This window comes from Phoxinus phoxinus (genome assembly GCF_949152265.1).
Source record: "Phoxinus phoxinus genome assembly, chromosome: 17".
NCBI classification, from domain to species: Eukaryota; Metazoa; Chordata; class Actinopteri; order Cypriniformes; family Leuciscidae; genus Phoxinus; species Phoxinus phoxinus.
Window position 1 is genome coordinate 17,024,132 of NC_136892.1, and position 23,322 is coordinate 17,047,453.

Here is a 23,322-nt window from a genome sequence, read left to right on the forward strand (position 1 = left end):
TACATTTTTTTTATACATTTTGAATACATTACGTAAGCAATGAGGTACAAGAGGCTGTGCTGTATCATGAATAAGTCATGGCTGAAAGGCGTTGTTAGCCATGACACAAAGAGGAGTGCTGGCAACCCCTTCAGCCGTGACTTATTCACGAAACAGAACCTTAAGTACCTTAATGCTTTCATAAAACAGTTACCATACAATACAAATGCAACTTTTATAAAGTAAATTTAAATCACTAAAAACCTCCCTTCCGCTGGAAAAAATAGTCCCCTGCTGTGAACAGCAACAGAAGTTACATTATTACGCCGTTAGATGGCGGCAAAGACTTTCTTTATGAGTGAGTCAGTCCGTGAAAGGAAAGGACTGAAAGTTCGTGAACACAGAGCTTGACACAACAAAACTGACAGGGACGGGAAAAACCCTTAAAGGATAAGATATCTCAGCGGACATTCAAACGGATTTTTTTTATTATTAAGAACATAGGACTGACCTGAAGGAAAATGCTATATCTAAAGGCAGGTAACGTTAATACACTCTCTCACTCGATCTCTCACAATACTAATCTCTAGCTACTAGCCTACAGTAAACTTCTTTAACCAATTAACTAGGCCTATATCAATGAAAACAAACACATGTTTAAGTTGCTAAAAGTGATTGCTAAGGGTGTTTTCTAGTGGGTCGCCGTGATTTTGCCAAGTAGGCTAAGACATGTTCCTGGATCAACATATTTTGTTGATCCTGGAATAACATTCCTGTCCCTAAATTTAGTCCTCATCCTATCCCTGCCCCTAAACCTAACCCTACCCTACCCATAACTTTTCCCTTAAATCAGAGGGAAACGATAGGTGAATAACACTGATGCTGAAGCACCTAACTCTGGTTCTAAACCTAAACTTGATATAAACTGTAAACTTGTCCCTCAAATTTGATTGGTTGATTGGAATGTTGTTCCAGGAGCATGTGGTACTTGGTGAAATCACGTTCACCTTTTGTAGTGATAGGCTACCTATTTTTAGCCGTTTTATAAAGCATCCACCTGGATGATGTGACGGCAGCCATACACCCACCACACACCAGCTTATTGGTGGAGAGGAGACAGAGTGATGAAGCCAATGAGTATATGGGGGATGATTAGGAGGCCATGATGGACAGAGGTCATTGGGCTAATTTGGCCAGGATGCTTACACCCCTACTCTTTTTACACCCCTAAAGTAATCCCTACTGGGATTTTTAATTATGGGTTCACAAAAATGTATATTTTCCATTCTCACCACCAGATGGATCCAGAGAAACACAAATGTAAGGTTCTCTGTGCTCACCTACGCATAATCACCACAGCACATTTACCAGAAATAATGCATTAGAACATGTGGAAAGGATTTAAGATAAAGCGTTTTTCATTGAAAGTTGAATCTTTGTAAATACCATTGCCCTTTTTGATTCAAAGCTCACACACTCTTTTAACGTCTGATATTGAAAGACTCAATCTGAGAAAACTGTTGTTGAGCTATTGTGTGTGTGTGTGTGTTGGGGAGTATCATTTGTTTGTTGTTACACAGCATTATCTATACTGAGATTCTCTTCACTATCCCCATATCAAGGGTATAATTTACAGTTTATGAAATAGAACCAATTAGTTAAACATGCCATTGGTTGAAATGACAGATGTGGGTGAAGCCCTTGGGTAAACAGCCAGCCAGTAGAGGGAGATGAGGTGGCCAAATCATTAAGGTGATGGACTTAATCTATTGTGCTCTGCATATAATTGTTTAGCATTGCTCACTGCTCTTAAACTTGCTCATTCAAAATGACCCAAATCACTCCAAGTTTATAATCCTGGAACAACGGAACAGGCCTTTCATGTTCAAGCAAAAATCCTCACAATATAATCTGCTTTGTGGACAGCTGGTCCAATGGCAAATTACTGAATATAGCGACCCGACTGACTTTTAGTCACAATTAAAGAGTTGAATGGAGAGAGAGTTTATTCATAACCTTTGAATAACCCCATAAAAGCCCTGGGGCTGCGTTAAGAGATTTGTCCTCACATTTGCAGAAAGATCGGCCCCTTTCCTCCTCCTTGCTGCCGCTCGACGTGCCGCAGCTGTGCTTAACAGAGCATTGCAATGTTCACCCGTTTTAAAGTCCACTTCCCACATGAACCCTGCCTCCACCCCTGCACCTCTTCATCCATACAACTTCAACCATCGCCATTGAGAGTGTCGTCTGTAGTGCATCTTAAAAAGTGATTTATAAACTCCAAGAGCAACAACTTGATAAGTCCATGAATCACATTTTTCTAAATTGTCAATGGTAGACTATAAAAGGAGTGACATATGAAATAATGCTTAATATTAACTAACACAGAAGCCACCTGCACACACTAAATGCTGATAGAAGCTCCAGACCTGTTTTATCCATTGGTTGATCCATTCATCCATTGGTTTGTAAATGAGATTACATTTTCAAGGCCCAATTCAGTACCCTATAGATGGAAACAAAAATGCAAGTTCTTAAGTGCATAATGGGAGTTTAAAGTGTTGGTCTTCATCACAGAGTAATAAAAGAGCCATAGGAATGTATAAAAAATTTAAGTTGGGATGAAACAAGCCGGCCTTATGCAGCTGGCATCAATAAAGAGTGCTGAATAGAAACAAACGTTCACAAACAAAGCAGTGAAGCAAATCACTATTAACCGCCAGCTCTCTGCCACGAATGTTTCAATTGCTTATTTCAGCTAAACCTATAAAAAAACATGAATAGGTTTCAACACTGGAAGGATTTCGTTCTGGCACAATTACTCTGAAACAATTTAATCTCAGTGAGCATTTCATGGACATCAAAATAACCCTGTTTATTTGTGCAACTGTTGCCTTAGAGAATATTCCGGGTTCAATCGAAGTTAAAGTTCACCAAAACATTAAAAATCTGTCATCATTTACTCTCCCTCATGTCGTTTCAAATCTGTATAAGTTTCTTTCTTCTGTGGAACCTAAAAGATTAGCCAATCTTAAAAAATGTTGGTACCATTTTGGTTACCATTGACTTCCATTGTATGGGCATTTCTCAAAATAGAAAATCTGTGTTCTGCAGAAGAAAGTCAGAAATACAGGATTGTGGCACTTGTGACATAAATAAAATGTATAACAATTTTTTGTTAAAAACAACAAAAATTGATTTCGACTTGACCCTCACAAGGCAAAAATCTGGGTCACAGAGGTAGGCCGGAAATGGGGCCAATCTGTAAATGGTTAAATATTCACTTAAGTATTCCTACAAGAAGTAGGCTAAACAATATGCATGTTGCATGATTTTAGTGTGAAAAGTTAAACTTCATTGCCAACATAATGCGTAAAAAGTAAACAAACAAAAAAATTTGTACGTATTTTTTGTAGTATTTTTAAAAAGTATTTTTGTGGTAATCAACATATACCACAAATGCCTTAACTTATACTTAATCTGGAGTGTTCCATTAACTCCTGTTAATTGGTACCTCAAAGCATTAAAAACTCTCCTGACCTTGTACTTCTGGAATGGCTCAAACAGATTTAAAACCGCTAACAGGTGTGAATCACAAAGCGTTCTGCTGCTTAAACTAATCTAGGGCAGCACTGACGTGCGAGTCAGTCTGCGCCAAAAAGCTTCGTTTAAATCTCAAAAGAGCCAATAGAACATCCATCCTTGGAAACTGTGGAGAGCTTTCATAAGAGCCAGTTGTCATGGCAACTGTGTACTAATGGAAGTCATGACAAAGGGATTGCACACGCCGTCCAGGTCTGACGGAGTCACATGCAAGCGGCTGTGAAGGACAAAAGCAGAGTGGAAATGGTGAAGAGGCTGGTTTTGTGCAAGACTGTGTCAAAGGCTGGACGTGTTTGTAACAGTATTGAAGGGCCAGCTGTGTTCAGATGGATTTTTTTAGTGGCAGAAAGGAGACGAGCAGTCTGAGCGCATGAGAGATCAGAGTCTGTCTGAAGGTGCGTTCTCTCGCGCACGGTTACGTAAACACGCTGTGGATGTGAAGGAGGTTTACATAAGTGCTGTAGTGCAAGGCTGCGTTACAATGCTGCATTGTGCCTGACATATCACACCATGTTCCCCCTGCTTATTAGACGCATCCCGTCTTTCTTCATCTCCTGTCAATTGGAGTAACGGGGGTGATTTGCCTGCAGTAACTCAGACATCTCTTTCCCAACTATGCCTGAAGAGTAAGGCACATGTTGGGAAATGACTCGTGACTGGCTCACGGGAGAGAAGCACTCACCTGCAAATTTCTCCAGGGGTTCAATATGGCACCCCGGTCATCAGACCTTTCTTTCTCCCTTACGGCAACGTTTTCAATCAGAACATGGGTTTATAGACTCATACTTTGGCTAATTAAAATCTCTAGCTGGTAAAATTCTACTCTGAAATCTGAATCTGAAACAATCTCCATGTAGTGCAGTGTTGTTAAGTGTCTTTTTGGCTACTTTGTAGTTTACGAAGTATCAAAGATATGAACAACTTTTACTCCCTACTCGACTATATTTTTTTGAATTAGTATAGGCCTATGTATTCTTTACTCCAATACATTTGTGATGAGTAATGCAATAACTCATAACATATTGCATGGCACCTAACTTTTTCTGCTCCAGTTTATTTCTGCTACAAAATAAGTGATACTGCCATCTACAGGACATTGAAGGTACTCCTTTGTGTTTTACTGAAACTTGTCATCGAGGCTACTTTAATGTATTTAATTTATTTTTATTTTTTTACTTCAATGCAAGGGCATTAGCAGGCTGTTGTGTCGACCTTGATTTATTGCAATATTGAGGTGTTTAATTTTATTTTGATTTTAGAAAAAAATCATGTATTTGCTCTCCTCACAAGTCAACTGTTTCTTGTTTTCACTGGCATGTCTCTTAGGTGTTGAGCCGTATACATTCAATATTTAAATACTGTTAAAATCAGATTTTAAGCCTAGTCCCAGACTAAAATGCATGTTTGAGCTGTTTTAACTGAAAGTAACTTGCACTGGCATATCCTTAAAATATGTCACTGGCATTGTTTTGTCTCAAGATGCACACCAGTAGTTTTTTACTATGGCACATTTATAAAATCTAAGGCCTGATTTCACAGACAGGGCTTAGATAAAGTCGGGATTAGGCCCTATATTTCTATACATAGTTCCCACAGGCCAAATAATGTCACGTGACCTCCCCGGAGACGCCATCTTTGATGGCATAAGCTGCTGTATTTACAAAGTTTTACAAGCAAATTTCGAATATTTCTATCTGTTTATAATGTTACGAAAATCATGAAGAGACAAAGTGACAGAGATTATAAAGAGGCTCTATTAACACAAGACAGAGAGAGGTACAATGCGAAAATTTCAGTCATAAATGGTGTGGATCCGTATGCGCTAACGAAGGAAGCACTGAGAACTGATTATGCAGCTTTGCCTCAGATAAGTTACAGTATTATCATGTGTACCATTATCTGGTATTGGCTAGGAGTTTTTACACAATGTGAGCAATTCCGAGCCTGGAAATCACTGGAGGCGTACAATCAGTTTGCCGAGGGTTGGGTTGGTGAAGTTTGCTCAAGTGCAATCGATGGAAAAGTAGTCATCATAGCGAAGGCATGTAGCATGATGCTAGACTATCTGTCTATTAAAAAGCCATAGCCTGCACAACTTAATTCCTATGTCTTCCTTAAAACAGTCATCGGTGCTTTCTGTAATATGCATGTACTTATTTGTACACTGAAGAATAGGGGTGGAACGGTACATGTTTTCGTATTGAACCGAAACGGTACGGGCGTCACGGTTCGGTGCATGAATATACACGGTATAAAAATAAATAAAATTTGCGTGCAAATGAATTAATATAATGCGGAACTACTTTATATGCGGGTTCTTTAGGGACATAATCTGAGATTGCTATGCTGGAATGCGCGTGTGTGTGTGTGTGAGTGAGAGAGGCGCGGGCGCGATCAAACAGTGGAAACAATGTTGTTTTTGTATGTTTTTAATACCTCGTCATTTTGTTCATACAGGACATCATTCAAACTGCAAATTGAATCGGTATACTGTAAAATCCAAATTTAACTGAACCTCCGGCACGATTTGAACATCCATTGACCCAGCAGGAGATGACCATTTTCACTTTTTATCACAAAATTAACTCGATTCAGCTTCTTCTTCTAATGTTCTGCCCACAGAAATGGCGCCGGGTCGGCAAATGCCCGTATGTTGTGACGTCATGTAGGAACTATGTATTAGGACATGTAAGTAGCTTTTATGGATGTGCCTTAGAAAAAAAACATTACTGGTAATTGGTAAAGTCATTGCATGACTGCAGCTGCCGTTAGAAGCTCTCGGACTTGTAACCTGAAGGTCACGGGTTCTATTCTCAATACCGGCAGGACACGAATTAGGTGCCCTTGGGCAAGGCACCTAACCCCCAATCGTTCCCCGGCCACTGCTGCAAATGGCTGCCCACTGCTGGGTAGTTGCTGTTTAATAATCATTTGAAACCTAGCAAACTGGCAGCCCCAGTAGTAATGAAAAGATTGATCTTGAACTCTGTCATGGAAACTTGCATGTATAAACTTAACTAAACAATTTCACGAGTTCACACTTACAAATAATTAGACAGAGTAAAATAGTATGTGTTTGGCGTGCTGTTCTGGGGGAGGGCTCCAAACTCGGAATGTGGCTCAAACCCAGAGTACTCCCCCGTATCCCTGGCTGGGATAGTAACTAGCTGAGAGTGAGTCGTCAGGGTGGCAGTAATGTAGGAAGGTGAGTCGGCTATATATACAGTATAAGCCTCCAATTTGAACGTGGTCCTCCTGAACATTGCTAATAAAACATCCTTTAATAATCAATTACAAAGTAATTTATATCTGTATGATATTACCCTGTAGCCACATTGGACCAGCGGTTTGGAAAATGAATGGATGGATGATTCCGCTGGTGGCGCCATTCAGACATCACTACAAATGGCTGTCCCTTCAAATAGTGCCCTATTTAAAGGTAATGATTTTGAACACAGTCTCAGTGTTTCTTAGGACTGCGCATGTACATTGTCTGATCCAGATTGAAATATTCTGTTTTGAGCATTTAGAAACAAATTTATTGGACAGTTGTTCTCAGATTTCATTGGTGAGCACAATGACATTTAATCATAAGCTTGGTGAACAGCTTTGGATACTTTTATGTTTCCCCATTTAAAGAGATAGCGGCACATGCATGACTGCCCGTGAGGCGTTTCAAAGATGGCCGCTGAGTGAAATGACTTGCCTGAATGGAACTTTGTTTACGGTCAGCTTTAAGGTCCTTTGGTTGCTCAAACTGCCTTCAGCTGATGCACTAACACAGAAACATCTGTTCTTAGAAAATACCCACAGGGATGGTGTGTGGCAACATCAGAAACACAAGGTCCCAGGAGTTTTACCTTTGTTTCCCCAGGAGAGCCTTATGGTCTGTTGGCAAATATGTTCAGGGACTGAGAAAAAGAGAGAAGGAGAGACACCATGATATCCTATTCAAATCTCCCTGGAGTTTACATTATTTCATATTTTCCACAGAAGAACAACACAAACATTGCCATTATATAAATCCTAGTTTGATTAGATTGGCTTAGATGAACTTGCATGAATGTTATAATGAGGGCATACATTAGTGTCATACAGGAATCTTTTGTTTCAGGAAGCTGCCTTCTGTGCCTTTCAATCCTATTCATAAGCACTGCTGAGTCTGACTTGAAAGATGGCAGGAAAAGGCCACCCTTCTTAAAGAACGATAAAACAAAAGCATTCAAAAGCACAAATGTGTGACTCACAATTAAGACGCCCACTTCGTAAAGAATCTATGGCTGTTATTATCAAATCAAAATGACTCAGCGTCACAGCTCTCTAGGAGGCCCTACAGGGACAGTGATGAAGAAACATAACAACCCATTGCTCAATACTTTTCAGCTGCATTTTTGTGCAATATGCATAATCACTGGTTATAACATCAGGGTCCTTCGAGAGAAGAAAAAGGGAAAGAGCGGAAACTGTGACTGCTAAAACAGATTTTTAACCCCCCGCTCAAAAATCTATCATCCCAAAGTGTCAGGGAACTTCCTGCCACCTACTGCTCCAGATTTTTCATATGACTTCCACAATGAACTATAATATCACAAAGAAGGCAATTCTTTTGAAAAATGACAGGAAGAAGTGTGGGTGTGTGAAATATAGACCCTTATATTATATTGTGAAACATGTTGACAGGTGCATGATAAAGCAGCTGTACATCAGTCAACTCAGAGCCTGCGTGTGGTTGCAGGTGCCTTTCATACAGAACTCGTCTTTGCCTTTAAAAATGCGAGACGTGCCACTAAGGAATGGAAAAGATTGCAGGGTTTGGAAGCACTTCACACGCATATGGTATATCCAAATGTGCATACTTTCCTACTATAGCCTATAAATAGTAGTATGTCTGAATTTACAGCATTCATAAAACAATAGGCAAAAAGTAACAGGATAACCTACTACTTTCGGTGAGATACTAAAGTGTGCATCCAATGACACTGTACTATCCCATGAGGCCACGGGTGAGGATAACATGATAATGTCACATGATAATGACAAATGTACAAGTATGTCCGGATTACAGACCCTAGTCAGGTTAGACACCATATTGAATTTAACGTAGATGAAAACAAGACTGTGCGGGATAGACAGTCTTTACAATGGCATGCACATTGTAAGGTTTTAGATCATAAGGTTTTAGATCACATAATTTTCACAACAAAATTTTTTTTTTTTTTTTTTTCTATTGACAGTTTTTTAAAAAGGTTTTTCTTTTAATTCACATGCGCAGTATGTTGACAAAACGGTGGAATGGTGGTAAAGTCAAAAGCAATTCAGATGGAGCGCAACTCAAAAATGCATTGTGAGTAAACCAACTCTTTGGCTCTTCTTTCTGCTGTTTGCGATTAAACTAGAAACTAGAAATAAATGGTCACAAAATTGGTCGTAACAGGCCGTGTTTTATTTTGCATAATCTAATTTCAATCCAGGTAAATGGCGTTTGAATGCTGTGGTTTTCTGGCACTGTCCTGGTAGACCAGCGTGAATAGAAGCAGATGAATTGGGGTTCTGAATTGCTTAGACTCACTCTGCCCTAAATCGCATGTACCCAATTACCAGAGCCACCGGAGCCTGACCTCCAGATTACGAGCAATTGGAAGGACATTTGTTGTAATTTGGAATGAGGGAGTCCAATTTAGTGATATTTTTCAGAAATCCATCAGGCTCACTGGTGCCACGGTCGATCTCCCTCTTCGATGCTGACCATATATGGTTTGCTTTTCTTTAATATAGATGCAACTGTTTGTGTTACACATATTTACATGTAATGGGGTCCAAAGGTCTGAGACCAGTAGTCAAAATGCTTCTATTTTGCACAAAAGTGTATTACAAATGATATTATCAACTTAAAAGTACATGAATTTTAGAATGTATTTGTATTTTTTTTAATGCAGCATTTAAACAGTATAAACTCCACAAGTTGTGTAAAACCTAATGATCTCCAACATTATCTGAGAATGATCCAAAGACCATCTTATGTTGCAATGAAAGCATAAACATTTGACTTCCTTTAGACATATGAAAAGGTAATGCTAGACAAAACTACTAGTGTTCTTTTGACTTCAAGTCCTTTTATGCATATAGCCATTGATATATTCACTTTAAGGAAATGACTGCCGGAGTTATTCTATACGTGAGCATCTGTTCTTTTGGTTTTAGACTGTGAAACTGACTTAATGGAGAAATGTTGATGAGTCCTGGGGGGAGGTGCTCAGTAATCCTGTTGTGGTGAGTGACAGGGGAATTAACTTGGTACCAAACTGGAACATAGTAATATATGTTCACATATATTATGAGTGTACATAATCTGTTTATATAGTGACTAAATTACATGTTATATATCATTTTGTACAATGTTTATGTGCAACTTTCTGAAGAACCCAGTACTTGCTGAGCATTTGTTGGGGTACTGTTGGTAGCCAATTTTTTTTTTTTTTGCCCTGCAGCTATGGCTACAGATAGAGCACACATTGAATAAAGATGTTCCCTCATGACTGCAGATGGGCTAAGATGCACTTCTGAGGAGAGCATATGCTTTGCCTTTGCAGAAGTCTGTAACTTCAGGACTGCAGCAACTGAAATGTAGTAATATTTTCTTAAAGGGAACATGTCAATGCTATATGCATAAATTGGTATTGGAAGGTTTTTTTCTAAACCGTAATAATGTCTTGTACAATCTTGTACAGTACAAGGTTCAGTTCCCTTTTTGTCAGTCATGTTCAACGTTATTTCGACTGACAAATGGGGTCTCACTTGTGAGCCCAAAATACTTTTAGAGTTTTAGAAAAATGGCTAAATTTGCATGCCAAGGCACTTCCCCGTACATATGAGTATATAAGATGGAGGCATGCATCCACTTTCTTGCTGGAAGATCTCTCTTGCGTGTCATTCAGGGTTCCGGCCAGGGACCAGATGTCGATAGCTACATCAGAAAGTGGGCTATTGCCCCCTGGGGATGAAGACAAGGCTGAGCTTCCTTGCTTTGGGGTGGTTGCTCACGCTGGGTTGAATATGCTTTCCCGTAGTGCACTTGTGCCACAACCGTCTGTGGCTCCCGTCCAAGGCCTGTAAGCTGACGCCAGCCCTGGCTGTTAAGGCTTACAGTGCCGGTGGAGAGGCCACGTCCGCCCTGCATGCGATGGCCATCCTGCAAGTATATCAGGCCAAAGCACTCAAAGACCTGCACAAGGGTAGTTCTGAGCTAGGGTTGGTTCAGGAATGCCATCTCTGGCTGAACCTTGAAGAGAAGTGGGATACCAAGGTTCAGCCCTTTCTCATTTTCTCAATGCCCTTTTGGACGTTGAGGACTTTGCCCAGCAGTTCTCGGTAGTCCCAAAGCAGACAGAGACCATCAGACACATCTGTGTCATCTGTGTCCGCCAAGGGCTGGCCCTCAGTCTGCTCGTCGGCGAGGGCATCCCCCTGCGGCTCTGAGACGAGCGACCCAGAGATGGAGGAGCTGCTCTGAACCAGGAGGTGTTGATCGCATCACTCCTTCCCCCAGAGGTTTATTTCTGTTCTGCTGCTGGGCCAAATTTTCAATAAAAGAGCAGCTTCCCCAGTCTTTGGGTCATACTGGGTGTGGTCTGGCAGTGAGCGATGCTACGCTTCCTCACTCCTAGCCTCGACGCCCCTTTCGCCACAGGCCAAGAAGTCAGGTTTCATCTAGCCACCTCCTGGTGGGATCTTTGGACCCAGGTAATTGTCACACTCACTGCCTCTTCGGGACAATCCACTTCCCAGGTTGGGTCTCAGCGATCCTTCTCTCCGCCCCTCTGCGGGAATGATGGTTGTTTCTCTGGTGTTGTTCGCGCCAAGTCTGGGAGCCTGGCTAGTGCTTCCCAGCTCATCCTGATGGCTCATTCAGACTATTAGGCTCAGCTGATTAGAAACTGTCAAGTAGTGTACTTAAGACACAATGACTTTCACACACACTCGCAAACATGCACGCACGCACACACACACACACACACACACACACACACACACACACACACACACACACACACACACACACACACACACACACACACACACACACACACACACACACACACACACACACACACACACACACACACACACACTCGCACTCACACGCACGCACGCTGTAAATGGTAATAGTGGGTGTATTTTTTTATTCTCGCTTTTGTGTTTTGTCTCCCTCCGCTATTTTAAGAAGCGAGTATGCGACTGTTATGAACCTTTAAAATCTAGGGGCTGTACCGTAACATTTATGATATCATATTACCACTGGTGGATGGGATAGAGCAGAAAGACACATGTCAGACCAACTTGAAGGGAAAAGTCAACTGGATATTTATTACCACAAGCCGAAGCCACTAGATCCAGTTACAGAAATGCACTATGTACAGTGCAGTGAAAGAAAAATAAACATGCAATCAAATAAAAAGAAATAGGGAAAGGAACTTAAGTGGCGCCAAAGCAAAGAACGAAATATAACCAAACACTCCTTATTTCTACTCCTAACTAACCAAAGCAAAATGTAGAAATAAAACCGAAATCTTCGGCGCATCCGGCGCCTAACTAAACCTACCTAATAAAGCAAAACTACAAAGAGTGGCGCACACTCCTTGCCTAGGGTGTCTAACATTTTTTCAAACATTCACCTGTTTGCTTTCCCAAAATTAGCTTTACAGCCGTTAACTCCGAGCAATGGTGAGCAAGACACAGAAAACAAACTAATCGCTCAGATACTGAACTACAACAAATACTGAATCACAAATAAACAGAACAGACAGTACACAACTCAGTTCGGTAGCCGCCCCAGGAATGAAAAACGCCGTCCTTTTAACCCAGCTGGGCGACATCAAATTGGCTTTCAAGCACCGCCTTGATGATGGGCATCTGATCCCGCCAATCACAGCAACCTAAGAGTAGACAGAGAGTGAACTAGAGAAAGAGGGGAATAATAAGCACAACAGCCAACACGTGTGAAGCATACCCACGTACATGAAAAAAAAAAGAAAAAGGATCAATGAAAACAAAAACATGTGGACCATAATTATGCCATCAGAAACAACGTCAGTATGTTATAAATAATTATGGTCTATGCAGAATCATCCGCATCGCGAAGTATCGTAGAAACGAATAATTTCAACACTCCTAGGTTTTACAGCCCTTACTTCATCGTACCCAAGAAAGGCGGTGGGTTATGGCCGATCTTAGATCTGTGAGTGTTGACCTTGAGCACTTCACAAGCTCCCGTTCAAGATGCTAACGCAGAAACGCATTCTCACATGCATTCGCCCTCAAGATTGGTTTGCAGTGATCGACCTGAAGGACGCGTAATTCAACGCCTTGATTTTTGCTTTTGAGGGTTGGGCGTATCAGTATTATATATATATATACCTATATATGTATACGCACACATACCTACAGCCTTAATGGATTTATCTGAAAGAAGTAATATTTACATCAGAGTTATCTCTACTCAGATATGTAAATATTAACAATGGCGTCAATTTCAAACCAATTCAAGCCTGATTCTAGCCTGGAAATCCAGACCCAAATTGAGTAATGAAAATCGCCCCAACTCGAGGGGCAGCACCAAGCATGTATTTGAAAATCTCACTGCACGCAATTGGATAACACTACGACCAATCACAACAATACACTGTCTAAGCCCCATATGCGTAGCTACCAGCGGAGCTAACTGTAGATTAGTCTCTTGCCGTATCCGGTCGGCAAAACAGCAAAAGCGTCCTTCTTGCAAAGGAATGATTCGAGCGCCGTCTTCTGTTTCTCTTTTAGATAAAAAGCCAAGTCTAACTCGTTCATTGTAGTTTCTTGTTTGCATGCCATGTGGACTCAATAAATCCTTATCTTGAGCTAAATTAGCAAGCTGACATTCAGTACAATCTGTACCTTTTATTTAGAATACAAATGTCACTTACGTCTTTTAGTTTGTCGAGATTTAAAGTGCAGTTTTTGAAGAGTGTGCATGTGCGTACGACGTACGTGCTCTAATACGTAAGAACGAGCCTATGATATAATCTGGAAATAAAGCAAAATATAAAGAAATAGTCCTCATATGCCATGTCCGTAATATATGCCATGTGCCATAATTTATAGCAAAACGTCTAGCATTAATTCGATCTCAAACAGACTCATTAAAATAAGTTATTACTCCACCACATGCGTGACATCATTAACCAATGTGGTTGAACGACCACTATGCAACAATATGTTTTCGGGAAAGAGTTGTCACTAGCTACTTGATTTCTTCAATGATGCATCATACTATGGTAGTTAAGCAATGAGTTGTTGTTGTTGTACGGGAAACGCACCCCCTGAATGGATTTCATGGACTTTGCAAGCACGGATTTCACAGGACGTTTCAGAGTGGTATGGTTTTTAAAAAAAAATTAGTATACATTTTAGATACAATGTTATACACTATTTAATCATGATATTTGTCGGAAAACTACTGTTGGCTAGCAGGCGAGTGGAGGCAAAGCTTTGCCCTTTCTTTAGATCGTAGCAACAACATAAAACTTATAATTGAAACTGTTAATAGAAACAACTACAAATAATGAGACACACTTACAAGTTGTGATCCACAAACAACAGATTGTCCCGACAATGGGAACTGCTCCATTTCAGGAAAATCTTTTGTGCTTAGCCTGCATTGTACTCTCTTATGTTCTGAAGCTGTTCTCTGTTCTCAAAATGTGCTGCACACAGATAAACATTGGGATTATAATGTTTAGGAACAGTGTTTAAAATAGATTTTAATCAAAGTTTGTCAGGAATTATTTAAATTAGTAACATTGTGACTTCACAAAGCCCAGAAAAAACACGTAGTCCAAATGAGTCGTTTGTTGTAGTTCTTGGAAAGTGAATTATGTTAAATACAATATCTCCCTTTGGAGTGGACTTTGAGCTTTGTAACCTTGCAGATCTTTTTTATGTTCAAACAGCAACAATACACACCAACTAAAGTTGAAAAAGTAAGAGCTCAAAAAGACCCCTTAAATCTCTTGATCAAGAATAAAAAACAAAGGTTTGTTTTTACTTTTATGTATATGATATTATCATCATATTATATTATAATTCATTATATTAAATTAATATAATTATTTAATTAAGTATAGTTACATAGGCCTACATGATAACACACAAGGATAAATGACGTAACCTAAGGTTTCCTGCCAAACCGGACTGACTGCTCAAATTTTTCTTTTATTGTAGGTACACCGAATTGAGCAGGAACACATTTTTATTTACTTGTTCAATAATATAATCATTTAATCATTTTTTGTGTTTATTTTTACCCAAACAAAAATCCACAGTTCACTTTTAACAGCAATTCTCTTTACTATAAATTTTGGAACACCTTAATTCAGTTCATTTTCATCTGGGGATTAAACCATATCCTCCAGTAATAACATTTTCAGGATCACTGTAGGCACCAGCCTGTCTCATTTTTAGCCTACAAACTTGGTACTGTTATTAATATATGAACCTGAAACCATTTGAAAAGAGCGATGCCTCTCCACAGTTCTGTCAACAAAGAAATAAAATGTTTGTTTAGCCCCTGCCTCCTTGTACACCTATTTAAAATAAATTTCCATTCTGTGCTGTTAATCTGGTTGTGCCTTGTGCAATGCTCTGTATTTGCATGTAAGACCATATATTATTTTCTGCTGAGATGAATGTGGGCCATTTGGCACTCTATTGATTCGGTGATTAAGGTAATGAAAATAAATGGCTCGGTTGGTGCACAGAAGACTATTTCTCACAGATTTACTGAGAGTCTGCGAAGTAGAAGCCATTTTGTTTAGACAATATTTGAATGAGTCATTAAAGTTGAAGGCTCCAATTTCAGCATGAGTACATGCTACTATTCTTCTTTTTTATTGCATTTTCATGGCTGGGTTAACTATAATAATCTGAAATCATAAGGTTTACAAAGGGGAGTCTAGACATTTTTCATCAACATTCTCACAGATCAATGATGAGGGGGTCAGCAGCAATTACATATTGTACTCCGAAAAGACAGACGTTGAATTTGCCAATTACTCTGCATGTGAGCAATTTCAGTTCTTTACTTAGTTTGAACAACAACCAAAAACCGTACATAAAGTCCTTTTTGGTCCTGATGCAGAGCTACACGCGAGTTTGCACATACGAGCACCTTACAGGCAGTATTCCTGCTACAAATCTGCACGCTGACTTTTTCTTTCCAACCGTGCTTTGAGAGGATCAACTTTGATGGTATAAATGGACTGCGGTGAAATAACTGAGTCATGCTGAAAGCTTCAGCAAAGGCTTCTCGGAAATATTTTCAGAGGCATAGATTAAGTGGAGCCATTTTGATCTCGCTTCCCGAACAGTATGCTCCCAGTGAGATATGAATAAAGGAGGAGGAACAATCAGTGTTGCATTTAATTTGTCATCTGCATGCTTGTGGGTGAGACTGAACTCATAAAATGATGCACAAGGAGCTCTCTAATTTCTTTTCAGAAATATTTATTCATGCTTGTATAAATTATTTCCTGTTTTGTTTGCGTTTGATAAGGACAAAATATAATCCAGCTGACTGGAGATAACCAGATGGCTTGAAAACTTTTGAATCTCAGGAAACCATAAAAATGTTTGGATTGGTTTGCAAAAAAACACCATCATGCTATTGCCACTATTATAGGGACTAGTGCTCCTTTTGGCATTAAACTTTATACTCCAGATACACAGTAAGTGAAGTATATAAGGTAAATATTTAGGCATACTTGACGTACTTGAGTCACAGTATAGTCATTTTTAATTGTAATTAATTAACAACTTTTAGCCACAAATACATATACTGTAAATTCACACCCACATTGATCTTCTTTAGAGCCATATACTTGATACATACACTAAAAAACTATTCAGAGTATTAGGAAGAATATAAAAAACAACAATCTTTAGCCTACGGGATATGCCATCTTATGTAATGGAAGGAAATATTGAGATATTAAGAATAAGACCGACTGCAACAAAAAAAAGAGTAAATATAAACCAAAACAAGGCTAGCATAAACTTTTATATTAAAGGCACACCGCATAAATTTTGGCCACTAGGGGCGCTAGACCTGTAACTTTCACGTTGAGCGCCCCTAGAGGCCACAAGAGCCGCAGCACTGTCGCAAAAGTCAAGAAGACATCCAAGATCCCTCTCGCGTTTTCCCTCTCTTTTTTGCCTCCTCAGAAGCAGTTTTAAACTTGTACCTTGTAGAGCAGGCGGAAAAATAGTAGCAAAGGCGTTCCTTGAGTATATCAGAGCTTGTGGTCACGTGACGGTCGTAAAGTGATTCGTTCTCCAGGTCACATGACCTGGCCAAAGACGGTGCATCTTCTCAAAACTTACATAGGCGGTACTTCAAGAGAGCAGCCCCACTCGGAGCATTGATAGTGTCAAGCGCTGTATATTGGCCTGAGGAATCATTTAAAATAACTCATTTGCTTGCTTTAAAATAACACATATGCTAGCCACTTGCTGGCTAATGATGTATAAATATGTCACTCAATGCAATATCATAGTTTTCTTAAATATCAGCAAAATAAGTGAAATTGTTGCCTAAAATGTTCCTAGACTCTCAAGTTGTTGAAATTCTGCTCTCACTATCTCTCATTATACATTCAGTATAATAAGCAGCTCTGAAGTTTTCATACTCTGTTCCCTTTACACCCAATGACAGCTGCAAAAGTGTGAAATGTCACACGGTCAGGTTTGTGTTGTGCCTAAGAGGCTGTTCATTTCACTTTCTGTTATCTCTCTCAAGGGTAAGATGCTCGAAACATTGCCGACATTGCCGTACTGCTTAAATCATCAAAACATTCACCACAGCTCCCCGTCACCATTTCTGCTTTTGTTGCATGGCGCTTGCAAACACAACAAAATAGTGGCGAGTTCAGAATTTAAAATTTGACAACAGACACAAAACCTGAATAGTAATTGCATATTCTCCCAAAACGTTTCTCTCTAGATGAATACCTGCCTTGTCATAAAAGTTGTCAGATAATCTGAAGTGTGAGAAATCGCCATTGAAGCTTTCAGAGGCATTGTCTCGCCTTTCCAAAAGGTTCTTCTTCCTGTCAGAAAAGGAACTGACTGAGTTCCTCATAATTTGCAACTTTCACACTTTTTTTGTTGTGGTCTCCAGAATCTATTTAGTCATTATCTGTTTAGGTATAATATATGAATTAAATCTATAACATTTAGATGGATTTGCTCTTAAAACTAATTGATTCTTCATTCAGCATTGGTCTCATATTTGATAGAAGCTTGTGGGAAAGATGCTAGGATATTAATTCAAAAAGAAAAGCCATGTGAAACAGAACAAAACTGTTTGATCATTTCAGAGTTGTTATGCATATTTTGCACAGGAAAGTAGATGTGGCATGCTGATACTCTTGAAAATAAATGTTCTTTATTGGCATCTGTGGTTCCTTTAACATCCATGAAATGTTTCCATTCTACAAAAAGTGATCAAATGTTTTTTAAAATGTTTTTTTAAGAACTGATCACTGAAAGGTTATTTGGGGAACCAAAAATGGTTCTTCTATGGCATCACTGCGAAAACCCCCTTAGAATAGGGGTTATGATTGTACAAATTTAAAGGTTTTTAAAATGTCAACTGACATTGTAGATTAAGCACCTGTACATATGTCATGCTTTTGACATGTTTGATGTGACATGCTTTTGCTCAACAGGGCGTTTTGTGGCTGCATTTCTGTTATAACAGCACTGTGATGTAGTGCGTTTCAGCATATAGGTAATGTTTGCATTATACCAATGCTGTCTTTTTTTATTCCTCCATTGTTGTAAGGTCACGTGTAGGGCATCAGCCCCTGTAGAGTAGCAATAATCCATGACGGCGAATGTCCTTGTGCTTCATCTTCGCTCAGTCGCGCATATCTTGCGTGTGCAGTAACCGCATGCTGTCTTCACAAGCACAATTCAGGACCGAGAAATAGATCCCAGTGGGACTTTCTGATCGTAGATGTGGACTGTGGTCCCATCATGCCTGTCTATTTTATGCTCTGTTGTATCAACTAGATATAGGTTAATTTCTCTATGGTGTCATTGACATTGTATTACTTGGTTTTATTACAGAGTGGGCTTTAGAGCTGGTGATGGTATAGGAAAGATGATAATGACTGGCAGTGAGGACTGTGTATCCCTCCCAGCAATGAGAGGTTGGTGTTTGTTTCTTTTTCATTATATGTAGTGATACAGTGTTTTCTGGAGTATGAATAGATCAAATCATATTAATATATTTTTTATATGAAAAATGTAAATACAATAATTTACCTATGGTGCAAAAAAATTGCATTCAAGCTATTGAAAGGCATGAAGATTTTTTTTTTTTTCACAGGTAAAAACGTTTTGGTAAATATAGATGAGTTTTAAGGGATACAATTATTGACTACAGAGGGACTGACAAGCCAAAACAGTATGTCCATCCATTGGTGAAGCAAATTTAGTTGATTATCTCCCAACAAGTTCACATGTCAAGTTCTGGGTGCATTAGATGATAAGCAAACGATTTCTTGTAGAAAATATGATGGATGGAGAAGAAATGGGCATGAATAAAGATCTAAGCAAATTTGACAAGGGCCAATTTGTTATGGCAGGGTCAGAATATCTCGTAAACGGCAAGATTTGTGGGTTGGTCCCGGTCAGCAGTGGTGACAATTTACCTACAGTGTTCCGAGGAGGGACAAACCATAAACCGTCAACGTGGTGTTGGGCGCCCAAGGCTCATTGATGCACAAGGGCAACAAAAGCTAGTCTGAGCCAGCAGAAGGTCTTCTATGGCAGAAGTCACACAAAATTTAAATGATGGTTTTTGCGAGGAATGTGTCATAACACACAGTACCTATGATGAACCCTATACACTGTCGAAAGGGCCTACACATGAGCATTGGTCCGATGAGTCCAATTTTCTTTACATCACTTGGATGGCCGTGTATGCGTGCACTGTTTACCTGAGGAAGTGATGGAACCAGGATGCACTGTGGGATGACGACAAGCCAGTGCAGGGAGTGTGATGCTCTGGGCAATGTTCTGCTGGGAAACCCTGGGTCCGGCCATTCATGAAGATGTCAAATTGACACGTGCCACCTACCTAAACACTGTTGCAGACCAGGGACACCTCTTCACGACAATGGTGTTCCCTGGTGTTCCTCTTTTTGCAGGATAACTCACCCAGGCACACTGCACACATTGTTCATAAATGGATTGAGGAACCATTAACTGAAAGAATCAATTATTGTTTCTATAGAGTGAAGATTTACAGTAGCTCATGCAAACAGTGTCTTCATTTTAGCTGCCTTCAGATCCTCTTGTAATTATCATACCTATTTCTCTCACTTGTTGGGATGAAACAAAAAAACCTACCTAGGAGCCAAGACGGTGACCTGGAAACGGCTGTCTGTGATTTCATTTGGGACAGGAATATTTTGCTGCAGGTTTCATCGGAGCCTATTTTTCCTTATGCACCCCAGAGAAGTGGTTTTAAATGTTCTGACACCTGAGTTCTCCAGTGCTGAAGCTGTTACAGATGTTGCGGGGCTCAAGTCCTCTGAGAAAGCAGCCTAGGCTACTATCACATTCCAGGCAGGCGGCTGGTGAACAGAAGCTCTGTGAGGGCAGCATGTGGCCCTGAGGTAGAGCAGAGGATCACAGAGCTACCGCTGTTCATACTGCTCAGTAAATAGAGCATGACTGGCTTTCTGGACAGAAGTCAACGTAGAAACACAATAAGTGGCTTATAAACATAAAAAATTTAAATGTCTGCAGCTGGGAAAGTCAGAGAGGGATGTCATGAGATTAAGTTAGTCTCGTGTTTACTGCCTCGCTATAAACAGCCCGTATCATCCTCATGACTGAGCAGAATGCGCTATTTCCTTTGTTGTGCTGATCAAAGAAGTGCCAACTTACCCATTCTATACATTGCTTCTGGTTTTCAGTGACTTCTGCAGCTATAATATCTCGGCAGAGCATATGTGCAAATCAACACATTAGAATTGTAAATTGAACTCTTGCCAACATATTAATGACAGCACCTAGTGTGGATTAACTTTCACATTTCTCTTTCTCCATGTAAAATGACAAGTGCTGCAAAATGCAGGGAAAGAGAGAGAGATAAACAGAGACGGGCCTGTATGCTCCTCCTGAAATATATATGCGAGTCACGTCCCTGTGCATAAATATTAAGCACCATGTATCATAACGTGTGTCCCACTTGCACATCACTGTTTTTCACATGTCCTCCAGCAGAATAACACCATAAGTATTAAATAAATTAAGTTTTAAATATATTAAGCATGTTTTATTTTTTTAACTATTATATTTGGTCCACATCACTCTAGAATATTTGGATATTTTGCTTTCCAACAGTAGAATATTCTATGGAATATGCCGTTGAAATATATTTCATTTTCTGTGAAGAACTTTCCAGAGAAATGTCTCAAAGACCAATGAAATGCACTGTGCCTCTATTTGTATTCATAGTCTCACAGCTAGACAAAGATTTCATTTTTTGGAGGGAAATCAGCCATGTTCAAAAATCTGCAGGCCTCTGTTGTCTTTGATTGATCTTTGCAATCCCTGAATGAACCTGCTGTCTGTTTCCTCATTCCTTTTGTTCCTTCACAAACTATTTACTTAGCAGCAGTTCTCAGACTCATCTGAAACCCCCTCTGATAGCTTATTCTCATCTTAACGTATTGTCCAATAGTAATACAGATAACTCCATTCTCAGTGTTGTTGGGAGATGAGAATTATTCATTGGCTTTTAAAGACAGATATTATTCAGACAGATATATAAAATTCTTCTTACTCACAATTAGTTTAATTGTTTTTTTTATACTCATATTAGATGATGCAGTAACTAACAATCAGCAATGCATTTGTTACAGTATTTATTAATCTTCGTTAATGTTACATTACATTAAAACTGCTTATTGTTTGTTCATGTTAGCTCAGAACCATTAAATAGTTTTAACATATATAACTTTTTATTTTAGTTGTAAATGCTGAGATTAACACTAATATTAATAAATGCTTTAGAAGTATTTTACATTGTTAGTTTATGTTAACAAAAGTTAACAAATGTATTGTAAAGTAGGCCTACAGATAAGGGTAATAAATGACCATTATTTTTTTTTATTATTGCAATGCTTTATTAATACATATTCATTTATTTATAGAGATATATTATTTAGATAAAATGGTATTGTTCTAGATTACAACAAAAATAAAGTGTTTTGATGTCTATTTTAATTAATTGAGGGAAACAAATGACATAAATCATTTGGTGTGATTAGTCAAAAGTAATGATTTAATTATATGTTTTATCCTTTTACTTTGGACTAAATTCTGACAAATTCCTGTTGTGTGGAATTTCTTTTAATTGCAATTCTGTAAATTCTGCTTCCTATTCCAATTCAAGTTCCAATTCAATGTCCTGTGGAATTGTAAATTCCAACATGATTGAATGAGAGCTGCTTCCTCAAATTCTCAATTTTGCTCAATCCTAGGCCTATTGCTGAAATTAAAGATGCAACTTTGAACACACTTACACAATCCTCCCAAACTTTCCAAATAAAACTATTTGAGAAAAACCTATGCAAACGTTCATCTGTGTGATGTTATAATGAATGAAGTAAGGAAGAAAAATGAAATAACCAGGGCCTTTTTAATGCAGTTCTTCTTGTTGAAGGTCATGTTCTCTGAAGTGGGCGTGGAGAGCTGCACCAGTCACCGCACTTTCCATATAGAAATGAGTGACATATCTCTACATCTGATTGCATGCTGCACCTGGGAACGAGCGCTTCAAATTACCACCTGCACTTCTGTCACCCAGCGAAATAATTGAAAGAAAGAGCCCCTTCCACCCACTGTTTGGCTGTTTTAGCCGCATAACAAAAGCCGAGACCATTGATCTGAGTTTTAATGCATGGTTTCATAGACAGTGAGTGAGTAAAATCCGCCACCGCTACCCTCCCATGTCCTGAGACCACAGCTGTAATGCAATTTATGTTCGGTACTTACAGCCTGAATCCAAAACTTTGCAAGTGTGCCCTGCAGTTAAACTCATGTTGACCATAATTAGCCCCTTGTGTGTTGTCATGGTGACGGTCAGCTGTGATTAGCATGGACAGATTTAATTACAGGAGGGCTTGAAAAGATGACGGTGGAGTGTAAGCTTGTCATGTTTCTCTGAGCCAGAGGGCAGGGGTTTTACCTAATGAGCCAATGAGTTAAGGACACATTGAGCCTCTGGGGAAACCACGCTCGGATTGCTGTGGCCTGTGACAAATGCCTCGGCTTGGAAATCGAGTTAAAAGTCACAGAAAAGATGAGAAAGTGATAAAAAAAAGTCCAGTTCATTTGTATTTAAAGCCACCGTAACATGCCAGGGGTATAAACAGTGCAGCAGAGTCAACCGCTTATACGTTTCTGCTGTTTCACTACATTAAAAAAGTCCTGTGGAACATTGTAGATTTCAAGCAATTCATAATTTGATGTAGTTAAAGTGCACTTTTGACAAAATCAACTAAAATCATGAAGCTAATTCAGTTAGCAATATCGTTTTAGATTATATACCTTTTTGTAATTAGAACAGTGTTATTTTAGTATTATTTATATAGGCTACTATTATATTGTATGCTTTTATTTTATACT

General features: G+C 39.3%; 1 long non-coding RNA gene across 1 annotated transcript; it reads left to right on the forward strand.

Annotated features, from left to right (window-relative positions):
• The first annotated feature begins 368 nt into the window (after window positions 1-368).
• Window positions 369-22,736, forward strand: LOC306983971. The gene is made up of 3 exons (XR_013794457.1): window positions 369-519; window positions 18,745-18,827; window positions 22,358-22,736. It is a non-coding gene; the product is annotated as an uncharacterized lncRNA (long non-coding RNA).
• Window positions 22,737-23,322: the final 586 nt, after the last annotated feature.